The sequence below is a fragment of the Microcaecilia unicolor genome, chromosome 1 (genome assembly GCF_901765095.1).
Source record: "Microcaecilia unicolor chromosome 1, aMicUni1.1, whole genome shotgun sequence".
Taxonomy (NCBI): domain Eukaryota; kingdom Metazoa; phylum Chordata; class Amphibia; order Gymnophiona; family Siphonopidae; genus Microcaecilia; species Microcaecilia unicolor.
In genome coordinates this window covers 150,916,320-150,929,980 of record NC_044031.1, presented here as the reverse complement: position 1 = coordinate 150,929,980, position 13,661 = coordinate 150,916,320, and the positions used below count along the sequence as shown (strand labels likewise).

The 13,661-nt window shown below is 43.0% G+C and overlaps 1 long non-coding RNA gene across 1 annotated transcript; it reads right to left on the bottom strand.

Annotated features, from left to right (window-relative positions):
- Nucleotides 1-252: 252 nt before the first annotated feature.
- On the bottom strand, nucleotides 253-13,327 carry LOC115460110. The gene is made up of 3 exons (XR_003940378.1): nucleotides 13,233-13,327; nucleotides 8,039-8,044; nucleotides 253-263 (listed from the first exon to the last, which is right to left on the bottom strand). It is a non-coding gene; the product is annotated as an uncharacterized LOC115460110 (long non-coding RNA).
- Between the last annotated feature and the right edge of the window lie 334 nt (nucleotides 13,328-13,661).

Sequence of the window (13,661 nt, the reverse complement as noted above, 5' to 3'; positions counted from 1 at the left end):
CATCCTATTTATTTGTTTGGCCACTGCCGCTCACTGAGCAGAAGATTTCAGCATATTGTCTGCAATGACACCTAGATCTTTTTCTTGAGTGCTAACTCCTAAGGTGGACCCTAGCATCAGATAACTATGATTTAGATTATTATTCACAATATGCATCACTTTGCATCTTTCCACATTAAATTTCATCTGTCATTTGGATGCTCAGTCTTCCAGTCTCCAGAGGACTTCCTGCAATTTTTCTCAATCCACATGTGATTTGACAACTTTGAATAGTTTTGTGTCATCTGCAATTGTAATCATCTCACTCATCGTTCCATTTACTTGATTATTTATAAATATGTTAAATAGCACCAGTCCAGTACAGATCCCTGCAGCACTCCACTATTCACCCTCCTCCATTGCAAAAAATGGCCATTTAACCCTATCCTCTGTTTTCTGTCCAATAACCAAATCCTACTCCACAGAAGGACACTGCCTCCTATCCCATGATTTTTTAATTTTCTCAGGAGTCTCTCATGAGGAACTTCATCAAATTCTTTCTGAAAATCCAGGTATACTACATCAACAGGCTCACCTTTATCCACATGTTTATTTACTCTTTCAAAGAAATGAAGCAAATTTGTGAGGCAAGACTTCCCTTGGCTGAGCCCATGCTGATTCTGTCCCATTAAACCATGTTTGTCTACTGTTCTGTAATTTTAATCTTTATAATGGTTTTCACTATTTTCCCCGGCACTGAGGTCAGGCTTACCAGTCTGTAATTTCCCAGATCACCCTGGAACTGTTTAAATAAATTGGTGATACATTGGCCACCCTCTAATCTTCAGGTACAATCTTCAGGTACTACAAACGATGGACAATTTTAATGACAGGTTACATGTCACTAACAACAGATCAGCAAATTCATGTTTGAGTTCTTTCAGTACCCTGGGGTGTATGCCATCTGGTTCAGGTGATTTATCACTCTTTAACATGTCAATTTGGCTCAGTACGTCTTCAAGGCTCACCGAGATTTCTTTCAGTTCCTCTGCATCATCACCCTTGAAATCCATTTCTGATACATGTAGATCTCTTACATCTTCTTCCGTAAAGACAGAAGCAAAGAATTAATTCAGTCTCTCTACTATGGCCTTGTCCTCCCTAAGCGCCACTTTTGCTCCTTCATGATATAACAGTGCCATTGATTTCCTCACAGGTTTTCTGCTTCTGATGTACATGAAAAAGGTGTTAGTATGAGTTTTTGTCTCATAGTAAGTTTTTCTTCATATTATCTGTTAGCCTTCTTTATTAGTGATTTGCATCTGGCTTGACACTGTCTATGTCGCTTCTTATTTTCTTCATTCAGATCCTTTTTCCATTCTTTGAAAGGTGCTCTTTTGGAACTAATAGCCTCTTTCACTTCACCTTTTAACCATACTGGTTGTCACTTGCTCTTCTTTCTACCTTTGTTAATATATGAAATACATTTGGTCTGGGCTTCCATGATGGTATTTTTAAATAACATCCACACCTGATTTAAAGTCCTAACTTTTGTGGCTGACCCTTTCAGCTTCTATTTAACCATTTTTGTCATTTTGTCATAGTCATCCCTTTGAAAACTGAATGCTGCTACAGTAGATTTCTTTAGTGACTTCACTCCAGATATCATCTCAAATTTGATCATGTTTTGATCACTGTTTCCTAGCAGATCCAACACCATTACCTCTTGTTCCATGTCCTGCATTGCACTAAGATGTAAAACACCTCCCCTTCTTGATTCTTCTTGGACCAGTTGTTCCAAGAAGTAGTCATTTATTACATTTAAGAATTTTACCTCTCTAGTGCTCCCTGATGTAGCATTTATCCAGTCAATATTGGGGTAATTGAAATCACACGTTATTATAATGTTGCCTAATTTACCAGCTTTCCTAATTTCTATAAGCATTTGTTCATCTGTCTGTTCATTCTGTCCTGGCAGACAGTAGTACAGCCCTACCAGTATATTCTTTCTCCTCACGCATGGAATTTCTGTCCACATGGATTCCACGCTGCTATCTGTTTCATGAAGAATATTTATTTTGTTTGACTCAATTACCTCCTTAGCACATAGTGCAACCCCTCCTCCAATTTGAGCCACTCTATCATTGCAATATAATTTGTACCCTGATAACAGTGTCTCATTGATTATCCTCCTTCCACCAGGTCTCTGAGATGCCTATTATATCTATCTCTTCATTTAGTGCTATATACTCCAACTCTCCCATCTTATATTTTAGGCTTCTAGCATTTATGCATAGACACTTCAAATTGTGTTCTTTCCTAGCATCTACAAGCTGCTTTGAAGTTGGTGGGGATAATTTGCATCATTTACTCTGTTCTCCCATTAATTAGACACTCCTGACTTTCTTTCACCATTATTGAAGCCTCTCTATTGAGATTCCCTAAATGTCCTCTTTTGATAGTATCCTTTGAGGATGCTCCACACTGAACCATGCTCTCCTGGGAGACTGTTGGCTCCCCCCCCCCCCCCCCCCCCCCCATTTTAGTCTAAAAGCTGTTGTATCTTCTTTTTAAAAGTTAGCACCAGCAGCCTGGTCCCATCCCAGTTAAAGTGAGTCCATCTTTTTAGAACAGGCTCCCCCTTCCCCAGAATTCTTTCCAGTTCCTAACAAATCTAAATCTCTCTTCATTGCACCGTCGTCTCAACCATGCATTGAGACTGTGGAGCTCTGCCTGCCTCTTGGGTCCTGCGCGTTTAATGAGGAGCATTTCTGAAAATGAACCCTGGAGAATCTGGATTTTGGCTTTCTACCTAAGAGCCTAAATTTGGTTTCCAAAACCTCCCTCCCACATTTTTCTATGTCATTGGTACCCACATGTACTAAGACAGAAGGCTCCTCCCCAGCACTATCTAAAATATTCTCTAGGTGATGCATGAGGTCTGCCACCTTCACACCAGGCAGGCAAGTAGCCAGGTGATCCTCATGCCCACCAGCCACCCAGCTATCTATATGCCTAATGATCAAATCACCAACTACAAAAGTTGTCCTAACCCTTCTCTCCTGGACAGAAGCTTCTGGAGACACATCCTCAGTGCAAGAGGATATTGCATCCCCTGGTAGGCAGATCCTGGCTACAGGATTAATTTTTGCTTCACCAGGGTGATGTTCTCTTTCTAGGAGACCCCCCTCCTCCAAGGCAGTACAGGGGCTGCCAGACTGAAAGTAGAACTTCTCTACAAAGCCCCTGTCAGCCTCCTCTATGTACCTCTCTGCCTCCCTCAGCTCCTCCAAGTCTACTACTCTAGCCTCACGAGAATGGACTCATTCTCTGAGAGCTAGTTCTTTGCATCGAGCACACACATATAATCTCTAGCCAACTGAGAGATAATCATATATGTAACACACAGTACAAAAGACTGGATAACACCCCTCTTACTGCTGGATTACTGTCTGCATCTTAGTATTACTGTATTATTTAAATGTCTTAAGGTACTAGGTTTGTCTCTTTACGGATGATACCAAAGTTTATAATAGGTTGGACACCCCGGAGGGAGTGGATGGCATGAAGAAGGATCTAGCAAAGCTTGAAGAATGGTCTGAAAATTGGCAACTAAGATTTAATGCTAAGAAATGCAGGGTCATGCACTTGTGTTACAAGAATCCAAGGGCACAATACAATATAGGGGGTGAAGTGCTCCTGTGTACAAAAGAAGAGCAGATCTTGGGGGTGATTGTGTTTGATGACCTTAAGGTGGCCAAACAGGTAAAAAAAAGTTGACGATCAAAGCCAGAAGGATGGGTGGGTGGGTGCATAAGGAGAGGGATGACCAGCAGGAAAAAAGAGGTGATAGTGTCATTGTATAAGTCTCTGGTGAGGCCCCACTTAGAGTACTGCGTGCAATTCTGAAGACCGCACCTATGGAAAGACATACATAGGATGGAGTCGATCCAGAGGGTGGCTACCAAACTGGTAAGTGGTCTTGGTCATAAAACACATAGTGATAGACTCACGAACCTCAACATGTATACGCTGGAAGAGAGGCGGGAGAGAGAAAATATGATAGAAATGTTTAAGTACCTCAGTGGCGTTAATGTACAGGAGGTGAGCCTTTTTAAAATGAAGGAAAACTCTGGAATGAGAGGGTATAGGATGAAGTTAAGAGGAAATAGACTTAGGAAGAACCTAAGAAAATACTCTTTCCCTGAAAGGGTGGTGGGTACATTGAATGGCCTCCTGGTGGATGTTACAGAGATGAAAACTGTGTTGGAATTTAAGAAAACATGGGACGGACACTTGGGATCCCTTAGAAAAAGGAGGCGTTAGTGGTTACTATGGAAGGGCAGACTGGATGGGCCATTTGTCCCTTATCTGCCGTCATGTCTTTGTGTTTCCACGTTTCCCACAGTCCTCAATTATCAAAATGTTTCAAAATGTTTATAATCTTAAGATTATATGGTATATTGTGTGATTTATTTATTGTTTGCTTCTCAGAAAGTAATTAAATGTAATTAAAACTCTAATGAAAACTCTCCTCTTGTTATCCTAATTAGAATAATTGTCTATTAGTTAAGACTATAAATGAAGAGATATGCTAGGGGTGGGTAGGAGCTGGGGAGAGTGGGTGGGAATAAAGACTAAACTAGGCCCTGCTGTGCCTTCTAGAGGCTATCTGTTACTACTGTATGCTTTGGTTCAAGTTTTAGAAACTATGGGAACAAGGGTAGGGAGACTAGTTAATAAAGTTAGCTTTTTAAAATACTAATTTCTACTGTCTTTATCAATAAACCTACCTTATCTTTTTTAAACCCCATCCTCTCAGAATCAGTTATATATTCCTGCAGTTTTTTTGCACTAGGCTTCAATCCACCTGACATTCAGCTTTTTTCTCTTTGATCCCAACTCTTTGGAATGCGTTACCATTTGCACTCCTTAGTGAACAGTCATATTCTAATTTCAAGATTGCCTTGAAAACCCATTTATTTACCATGGCCTTTGCTTCCAGTTTCAAGTAGTGATGTCTTGACGCAGCGGGTATCTGGTGATTTACTTGTCCCTTTTTACTTTTACTTTCTTCTGATTTCTTCTTTCCTTTTCTATTTCTTTTGATTTCCTCTTTCCTTTCCTATTTAAGTTGTAGTTCCTTTCTTATTCCATTGATTGGTGATTTATTAAATTATAAACCACTCTGATTTGATGATGGGCAGTATATCAAGATTAAATGAACTAAACTATTGAAAATGTGTTAATTAAATCCAAATAAATAAATGAAATAAAAGTCTATGAATGTAGGGTCTTCAAGCTTATGTTCCCCATGTCTAAGGGTAGACAGAGTCAGCCCCTACCCACCAAGCAGGACCTGCTTAATCACTAGACAGACTAGGCAGTAGCCTAGGGTAGAAGATTCTTGGGAGTGGCTGGAGTCAAGCAAAACAATAGGTCCTGACAGCTACAGATTCTCAAAGAATCATTAAGGCATACTGAAGTGAAGGTGGACAGTTCTCAAATAGCCCATCTTCCCACATAAATAGTCATTTACCTTAGTAAATGACTTTTGGATAAAGAGTATTACTCCTAGGAAAATTCTGTACAATTGCTCACTGTAGAATTTTTGCAGAATTCTCTTCCCATGCAGAATTCTGCATTTGTTTTGCAGAATTCTACATAAAGATTAGGAAATGACTGTAAAAGAATTGATCTGCCTAGGTGAGGAAGGAACAGCTGCCACTTGGACTTGGAAAAATTCCGCATTTTTAGGTATAACTTGTCTGGAATGTTTTTACGTTTGGGGAGCGTGCCAGGTGCCCTTGACCTGGATTGGCCACTGTCGGTGACAGGATGCTGGGCTAGATGGACCTTTGGTCTTTCCCAGTATGGCACTACTTATGTACTTATGTACTTATGTGGGTAAAAAGACTGAAACTGTGACCCAAAATGAAGAGATGCAGCTGTTTGGACCCAGGGACAGTTGGCTGCAGTTGTAGGAGCTGGCTCCCACAGGCCAGGATAGAAGATGCAGTGACAAGTACCAGCATACATTGTCCATAATGAAAGTTGTGTGGGCCTAGAGAAAGAAAGCTGCAGCCACAGGAGCCTGTTATGCATGCCAGGGTAGAGGGTACAACTATGAGTGCCAGAGACTGAGTACAATGCCAGCAATGAAGCACTGTGCGAGCAGAGAAACGGTTACAGCTAAATAAGCCAGCTAATACAGATCCAGATTGGAGGCTTCAACTATGAGCACTGGTGCACATGGCCCAAAATCAATAGGCTATAGTCCTGCAGGCCCAGAGAGAGTTGGCAGTGGGTGTTGGTTGGTGGGGCTAATGGTAAACTCAAGTCCAGAATGAAGAATGGAGCAATGAAACAGAGAGAGAGAGAGAGAGAATGTGCTACTTGAGAAGGAGAGGGGGTCAAGCCTGGAGGGGGATGCAGAGAGAAAGAAAACTGGAGGTTTTGCTGGGGAGGCTTAAAAGTGAAAGAAATGTGGAGGGAGCAGAGTAAAGTGGGATATATGGAGCCTAGAGGGGGTCAAAGAAGAAAAAAAAGCTGACTTTGGGGCAGAAAGTTGGAGGGAAGAGAGATGGAGTAGGGGTTGACCGAGGGCGGGGTGGGGAGAGAGATCAAGCCTGTAAGGGATTTTCACCAAAGTGAAGAAAGACTGGGTAGAATGGGGGGAAGGGAAGAGGAAGAGGGGCATAATCGAAAGGGGCGCCCAAGTTTTCCTAAGGACATCCTCGCAGGACGTCCCGGCGAAGGGGCGAGGAAACTCGTATTATCGAAACAAGATGGGCATCCATCTTTCGTTTCGATAATATGGTCAGGGACGCCCAAATTGTGGCATTTAGGTTGTCCCTAGAGATGGTCGTCCTTAGACTTGATCGTTTCTGATTTTCATCGATGATGGAAACTAAGGATGCCCACCTCAGAAATGACCAAATGTAAGCCCTTTGGTTGTGGAAGGAGCCAGCATTCGTAGTGCACTAGTCCCCCTGTCATGCCAGGACACCAACCAGGCACCCTAGGGGCACTGCAGTGGACTTCAGAAAAAGCTCCCAGGTACATAGCTCCCTTATCTTGTGTGCTGAGCCCCCCAAAACCCACTCCCCACAACTGTACACCACTACAATAGCCCTTACGGGTGGGGGGGGGGCATCTAGATGTGGGTACAGTGGGTTTCTGGTGGGTTTTGGAGGGCTCACATTTACCACCACAAGTGTAACAGGTGGGGGGATGGGCCTGGGTCTGCCTGCCTGAAGTGCACTGCGCCCACTAAAACTGCTCCAGGGGCCTGCATACTGCTGCAATGTACCTGAGTATGACATTTGAGGCTGGCATAGAGGCTGGCACAAAATGTTTTTAAAGTTCTTTTTTGAGGGTTGGGTGGGGGTTAGTGACCACTGGGGGAGTAAGGGGACTTCACTGGCTTCCTATCTGTTTCCGCATACAGTTCAAACTCCTCTTATTGACCTATAAGTGCATTCACTCTGCAGCTCCTCAGTACCTCTCCACCAGGGGCGTATCTGCGTGGGGCCACAGGGGCCTGGGCCCCCGCAGATTTCGCCCTGGCCCCTCCCCGCCGTCAATCCTCCCCCGCTGCTTACTTTTGCTGGCGGGGGGCCCCAACCCCCGCCAGCCGAGGTCCGACCCGCAATCTCCATATTTCGTCTTCCTCCGTGGCCATGTGCTTCAAGGAAGTAACGCTGCAGTGCTGATTCGTTGAATCCAGTTCGGCGTCTGACGTCGCTGCGACGTCAGATGCCGAACTGGATTCAACGAATCAGCACTGCAGCGTTACTTCCTTGAAGCACAATAGCACATGGCCACGGAGGAAGACGAAATATGGAGATTGCAGGTCGGACCTCGGCTGGCGGGGGTTGGGGCCCCCCGCCAGCAAAAGTAAGCAACGGGGGAGGGTTGACGGCGGGGAGGGGGAGGAGAGAGGGGGTGGAGAGAGGCGGCGGCGGCGGGGGGGGGGGGAGGGAGGCAAAAATGTGCCCCCCCTCTCTGGCTCTGGCCCCCCCTACCGCCGGATTCCAGATACGCCCCTGCTCTCCACTATCATCTCTCCCTACATTCCTCCCCGGGAACTCCATTCACTGGGTAAATCTCTCTTATCTGCACCCTTCTCCTCCACTGCTAACTCCAGACTCCGTTGTTTTTATCTTGCTGCAGCATATGCCTGGAATAGACTTCCTGAACCGGTACGTCAAGCTCCATCTCTGGCCATCTTCAAATCTAAGCTAAAAGCCCACCTTTTTGATGTTGCTTTTAAATCCTAACCCTTATTCACTTGTTCAGAACCCTTATTTTATCATCCTCACTTTAATATTCCCTTATCTCTTGTTTGTCCTGTTTGTCTGTCCTAATTAGATTGTAAGCTCTGTCAAGCAGGGACTGTCTCTTCATGTTCAAGTGTACAGCGCTGCGTACGTCAGGAAGCGCTATAGAAATGATAAGTAGTAGTAGGTGATCCCCGATTCCCTCCGGTGGTCATCTGGTCAGTTTGGGCATCTTTTTGTGCCTTGGTCGTAAGAAAAACTGGACCAGGTAAAGTCGTCCAAATGCTCGTCAGGGATGCCCTTTTTTTTCTATTATGGGTCAAGGACGCCCATGTGTTAGGCACGCCCAAGTCCCGCCTTTGCTATGCCTCTGACTCGCCCCCATGAACTTTGGACATCCCCGCAACGGAAAGCAGTTGGGGCGCCCAAAATCGGCTTTCAATTATACCGATTTGGGCGACCCTGTGAGAAGGACGCCCATCTTCCGATTTGTGTTGAAAGATGGGCATCCTTCTCTTTCAAAAATAAGCCTGGAAAAAAACTAGGACTTGTGAGGGGGGAATGCTGTAAACAATATTAAAAATTATCATTATTATTTGTTACATTTGTAGCCCACATTTTCCCACCTTTTTGCAGGTTCAATGTGGCTTACATATAACCGTTAACGGCGTTAGCCGATTCCGGTCTGAACAAATGCATAATATGAATGAATACAAAGTGATGTGGTAGAATGAGGTACATGTATGGTAGGTACAATTGGGGGAACTTAGGGAGGGAAAGGGGGAAGAAGAGTCAGGTAATGTCCGTTACGGTCTTTGGTTACATTGGTGTGTCACAAATGTCCAGATATTTTTATGTTGGGTCAGTGTATCCTTAAGTAATCTTTCTGTATTGCATTATTATGTTATTTGAAAAAAATAAAGGCTGCAGAATTTTGTTGATTTTTTAAACATCACATGCAAAAGTTTCAATTTTTTGCACAGAATTCCCCCAGTAATAGATAAGTACATAAGTATTGCCATACTGGGACAGACCAAAGGTCCATCAAGCCCAGCATCCTGTTTCCAACAGTGGCCAATCCAGGTTTCTATCTATAGATAGATAGATAGATAGATAGATAGATGTGTATATATGAAGCAAAATATAATATTTTAAAGCATTCCAATTATGTATTTTTACAAGATTGTTCTGGGAACAGCATTATTGGTGCAATCATGATTTTTGTGTTTGTTAAAATTTCTGAAGGGCGTAGTCTTGGGCACTGGGTCTCAAATCTATCCTGGAGGACCACCAGTCAGTCAGGTTTTCAGGATATTCCTAATGAATAATGCATAAAACAGATTTGCATATAATGGAATTGACATGCATGCAAATCTGTCTCATTCATATCCATTAGGGATAGCCTGAAAATTCAACTGACTGGTGGTCCTCCAGGACAAGTTTGAGAACCACTGGTGTAAGGGAATGAAAATCAATTGAAGGGGAAGGGGTGCAAGGCTGAAGTTTTGCCTTGAGTGCCTAATACTCTTGTACGAGCCCTGCCATGACGTACCCTAGGTACTACCACAGAATGAACACCTGAGTAACATACATATATATTAAAAAAAGAACAAGTTCTGCTCATGTAAGAGTGTCGGGCTCATTTTCAAAACAGAAAAGCGTCTAAAAAGTGGCATAAAGCAGCATTTGGACGTTTTCCTCACAAAAACATCCAAATCAGTATTTTCGAAACCTATTTTTAGATGTTTTTCTATGAAGTCCATCAGAAGTACGTCCAAATCTCAAGGAGGCATGTCAGGGGCATGTTCAGGGCGGGACTTGGGCATTCCTAAGACTTAGATGTTTTTCAGCTATAATGGAACAAAACAAAAACGTCCAGGACTAAAACTAAGACGTTTTGAGCTAAACCCATTTTTTTTATAACGAATAAGGCACAAAAAGGTGCCCTAAATAACCAGATGACCACTGGAGGGAATCAGAGGTGAACTCCCCTTATTCCCTCAGTGGTCACTAACCCCCTCCCTCCCCCACAAAATATGATGAAAATCATTACTTGCCAGCCTCTATGCCAACCTCAGATGTTATACTCAGGTCCATTAGAACAGCATGTAGTCTAGAATAGGAGTAGTCTAGTAGTGATGCAGTGCACTGCATACAGCTGAACCCAGGATCCTACCTCCCCCTACCTGTTACACTTGTGGAGGAAACTGTGAGCTCTCCAAAACTCACCAGAAACCCACTGTACCCACATATAGGTGCCCCCTTCAACCATAAGGGCTATGGTAGTGGTATACATTTAGTAGTGGGTTTTGGGTGGGTTCTTGGGGGCTCAGCAGACAAGGTAAGGGAGCAATGGTGAGATATGTACCTGGGAGCTTTTTATGAAGTCCACTGCAGTGCCCCCTAGGGTGCCCTATTGCTGTCTTGGGATTTCGGGAGATCAGTCTACTAAAAATGCTGGCTCCTCCTACATCCCAATGGCTTGATTTTGTGCATTTTGCACTTGGACTTTTTTTTTTTTTTTTTCGAAAATGGACCAAAACAAAACTGCCCAAATCACAAAACAGTATTTTTGAAAAAAAAAAAGACATTTTTCTTTTTCAAAAATGTCCTTTTTCCTATTTTGATTTTGGATGTTTTTTTGCAAAACATTCAGAGTCGGACTTAGATGTCATATCGAAAATGCCCCTCTATAAAAACGCAGACAGTAAAGATGAGAGGGGAAAAAGAAGAGAGGGAGAGAGGAGGAAGGAGAATTTTTGAGAATGTGAAAGAGTAGGAGGATTGAGAAATCTGGAGAGGAAAGGAGGAATGGGTGTGTATCAGGCTAGAGGGAAGAGATAGAGAGTATGGAGTGGACAGAGTTGCAAGGAATGAAGAGGAAGAAGAAATTAGGGTATGAAATGGAGTTGAGGAAAAAAAGACTGGTGGAACGCTGAGTACTTCCCTAGCTTTTGGTCACATGTCTATATTACCTGCTCAGGATGTGCAGTCCAAAAGTATTTATTTTCTTTAGTTTACTGTGTCATTTACAAAAATTTTCATTTTGCTCAGGTTTTTAAAAACTTTGTTTGACATTGGGAACAATATTGTAAATAATGCATACTCTTCTGAAAGAGTGTGCACTGTTTGCCAATAATGCTCATTCTTCACAAATAGTCTGCACTGTTTCAAAAGAAGGTGCATTTTTATGACATAGAGGAAAAAAAAGCAAACTTTTGGGTTTTATAGTGTCATTTGGGGCAAAAAAATGACATGATATTTCCCATGAATGCACATCCCTATTACCTGCCTGGTGCTTGATATTTAAATATTGGCCAGACAGTTACACTTACCACCTGCCATGCTTTTGTTTGTTTTTGTGCTGGAGTGGGTGGGCTAATTTGTCTTGATTTTATGAGTTCAATACCTCCAATTATTTGTCCCTTAATAGTCAAAACTGACCTGCTACCAGAAGTTGTTCAACCATTCATATTCCTTTTTTTAAATGCAAAGAATACAGGAGGTCTGAACTTCAAGATAGTATTTTCAAAGTATTCATGCTCAGTATTCAAAATGATTTAACCAGTCAGGAGATTCTGCTGCCCTGCTAAATCATGCTTAGTAGGTTGGAAGGGGATATTCAGTGGCAATTAACTAAACAATACATCACACACCCAAAACCCAGAAATATCAACAAAGAAGACAGACAGTGGAGGTCTGAACTAAATTTAATCTGGGCCTTGTATCCTTGGGGTGGGGAAGGCCAGAAGATTAGAGGGTGGCTCTCCCAACAGCACAGGTTTAGTCTTGAGCTTTTCTTTCAGGTTCATTCTGACCCACTTGATTTCTTAGCACCTGTTATTCGCACTTACACTATGGAGAAGATAAGGGTAGAGTAATGGGGTGGTAGGGGTAGGATGGAAAGTGGGCAGGTTGGGACAGTCCAGGTGGTGAGAGGTTAGGGGACTGGTCAATTTGCTTTTGTTTTCAGCATTTTAAGCTAGAATTTAATATAATGTGTAGCAGGGCTCCCCAATATTTATCTGATATGATACGTCTCCCAAAAGATAACAGAATTGAAACATCTCAAAACATTTTACTGCTTCTGTCACGAAAGGCGTAGCCACCCGTCTGGGGTTTCCCCGCGGCTACTTAGAGGGTCTACCACAGCACAGCTCAGGTCTGCCTGTACCTGCCGCTCGTGCTCTATGCTAGCACCCTTCTCCTACCGACTGGGTCACAACCACCTCTGGGCGAGTCTCCTGCTCTCAAGTTATCCCCAATGATTTTTAGGTTACTGGGGCCACACTCTCAGTGGCCCCACAGTTCCCAGAAAGCACTCACAGACCCAACACACAAACCACCGGGCTTCTTTATCAGTCCAGAAAAACAGGGCAAACAATGATGTGAAAACAATCCATAACCACCTGAACTTCAGAAAAATCACTAAAAACCAACCTATTCAAAAAGGCCTACCCCAACAATCCTACGTAAACTCCTTCACCCAGCAACACGGCATGACCAATGATCGTACTGGACAACATACAATCTTCATCCCTCCTGACCCTTCACAATTACCTCATTCGATCACTATACAACCTTGTATTTGTTCTCAACTGACTTGGCAAACGCCTTGACGGTACTGTGTAAGCCACATTGAGCCTGCAAATAGGTGGGAAAATGTGGGGTACAAATGTAACAAACAAAACAACAAAACAAACAAGAGTGTTATGATTTGGGGTGAGAGTCTCACCGTGAGACACTTACTATGGAGAACCAGACAGAAGTGTCCAGGCATTATCTCCAGGGTTAACATTGTTCATATGCTGATTCTGTTGATGTAATTCGGAGCTGTGTCAGACTTTGTTATTTATTGTTTGTTTGTATTGCCTGGTGGTTTCTATACCACGTACTGTATGGACTGCAGTTGTATGCATTTTAAACCTCAATAAAAAATTATAGTTCAAAAAAATAATGAGTTTAGGCAACAAAGGGGCCCTTTTATTAAGCTGCATTAGGCATTAACATGCTCCTAACACAGCTAAAAATGGCCTAACATGGGACACACTAAAGCGTTCCATGTTAGTTTTGCCATTTGCATGAGCTAACCATGCAGTAATTATTTTTTTATAATTTTTTTCAGGTGGCATGTCGGAGGCAGAGAGTGGGCATTCCTTTGCTAACCAGTTAACCCATCTAGATTACTGCTCGCTGTTTAATGCACAGTTAACGCAAGAGCCCTTACTGCCTCCTTTGAATGGGCTATGTCGGCATTCCCACGCGGCTTAGTAAACAGGGGGTAAGATTGCTTGCTTGGTTTATGAGTGTATACATACCCGCCACAATAACTGTGTTCTGTACGCAGTAGCGTACCAAGGGCAGGCAGCAAGGGTGTGTGCATCACAGGAACTTGGCTGT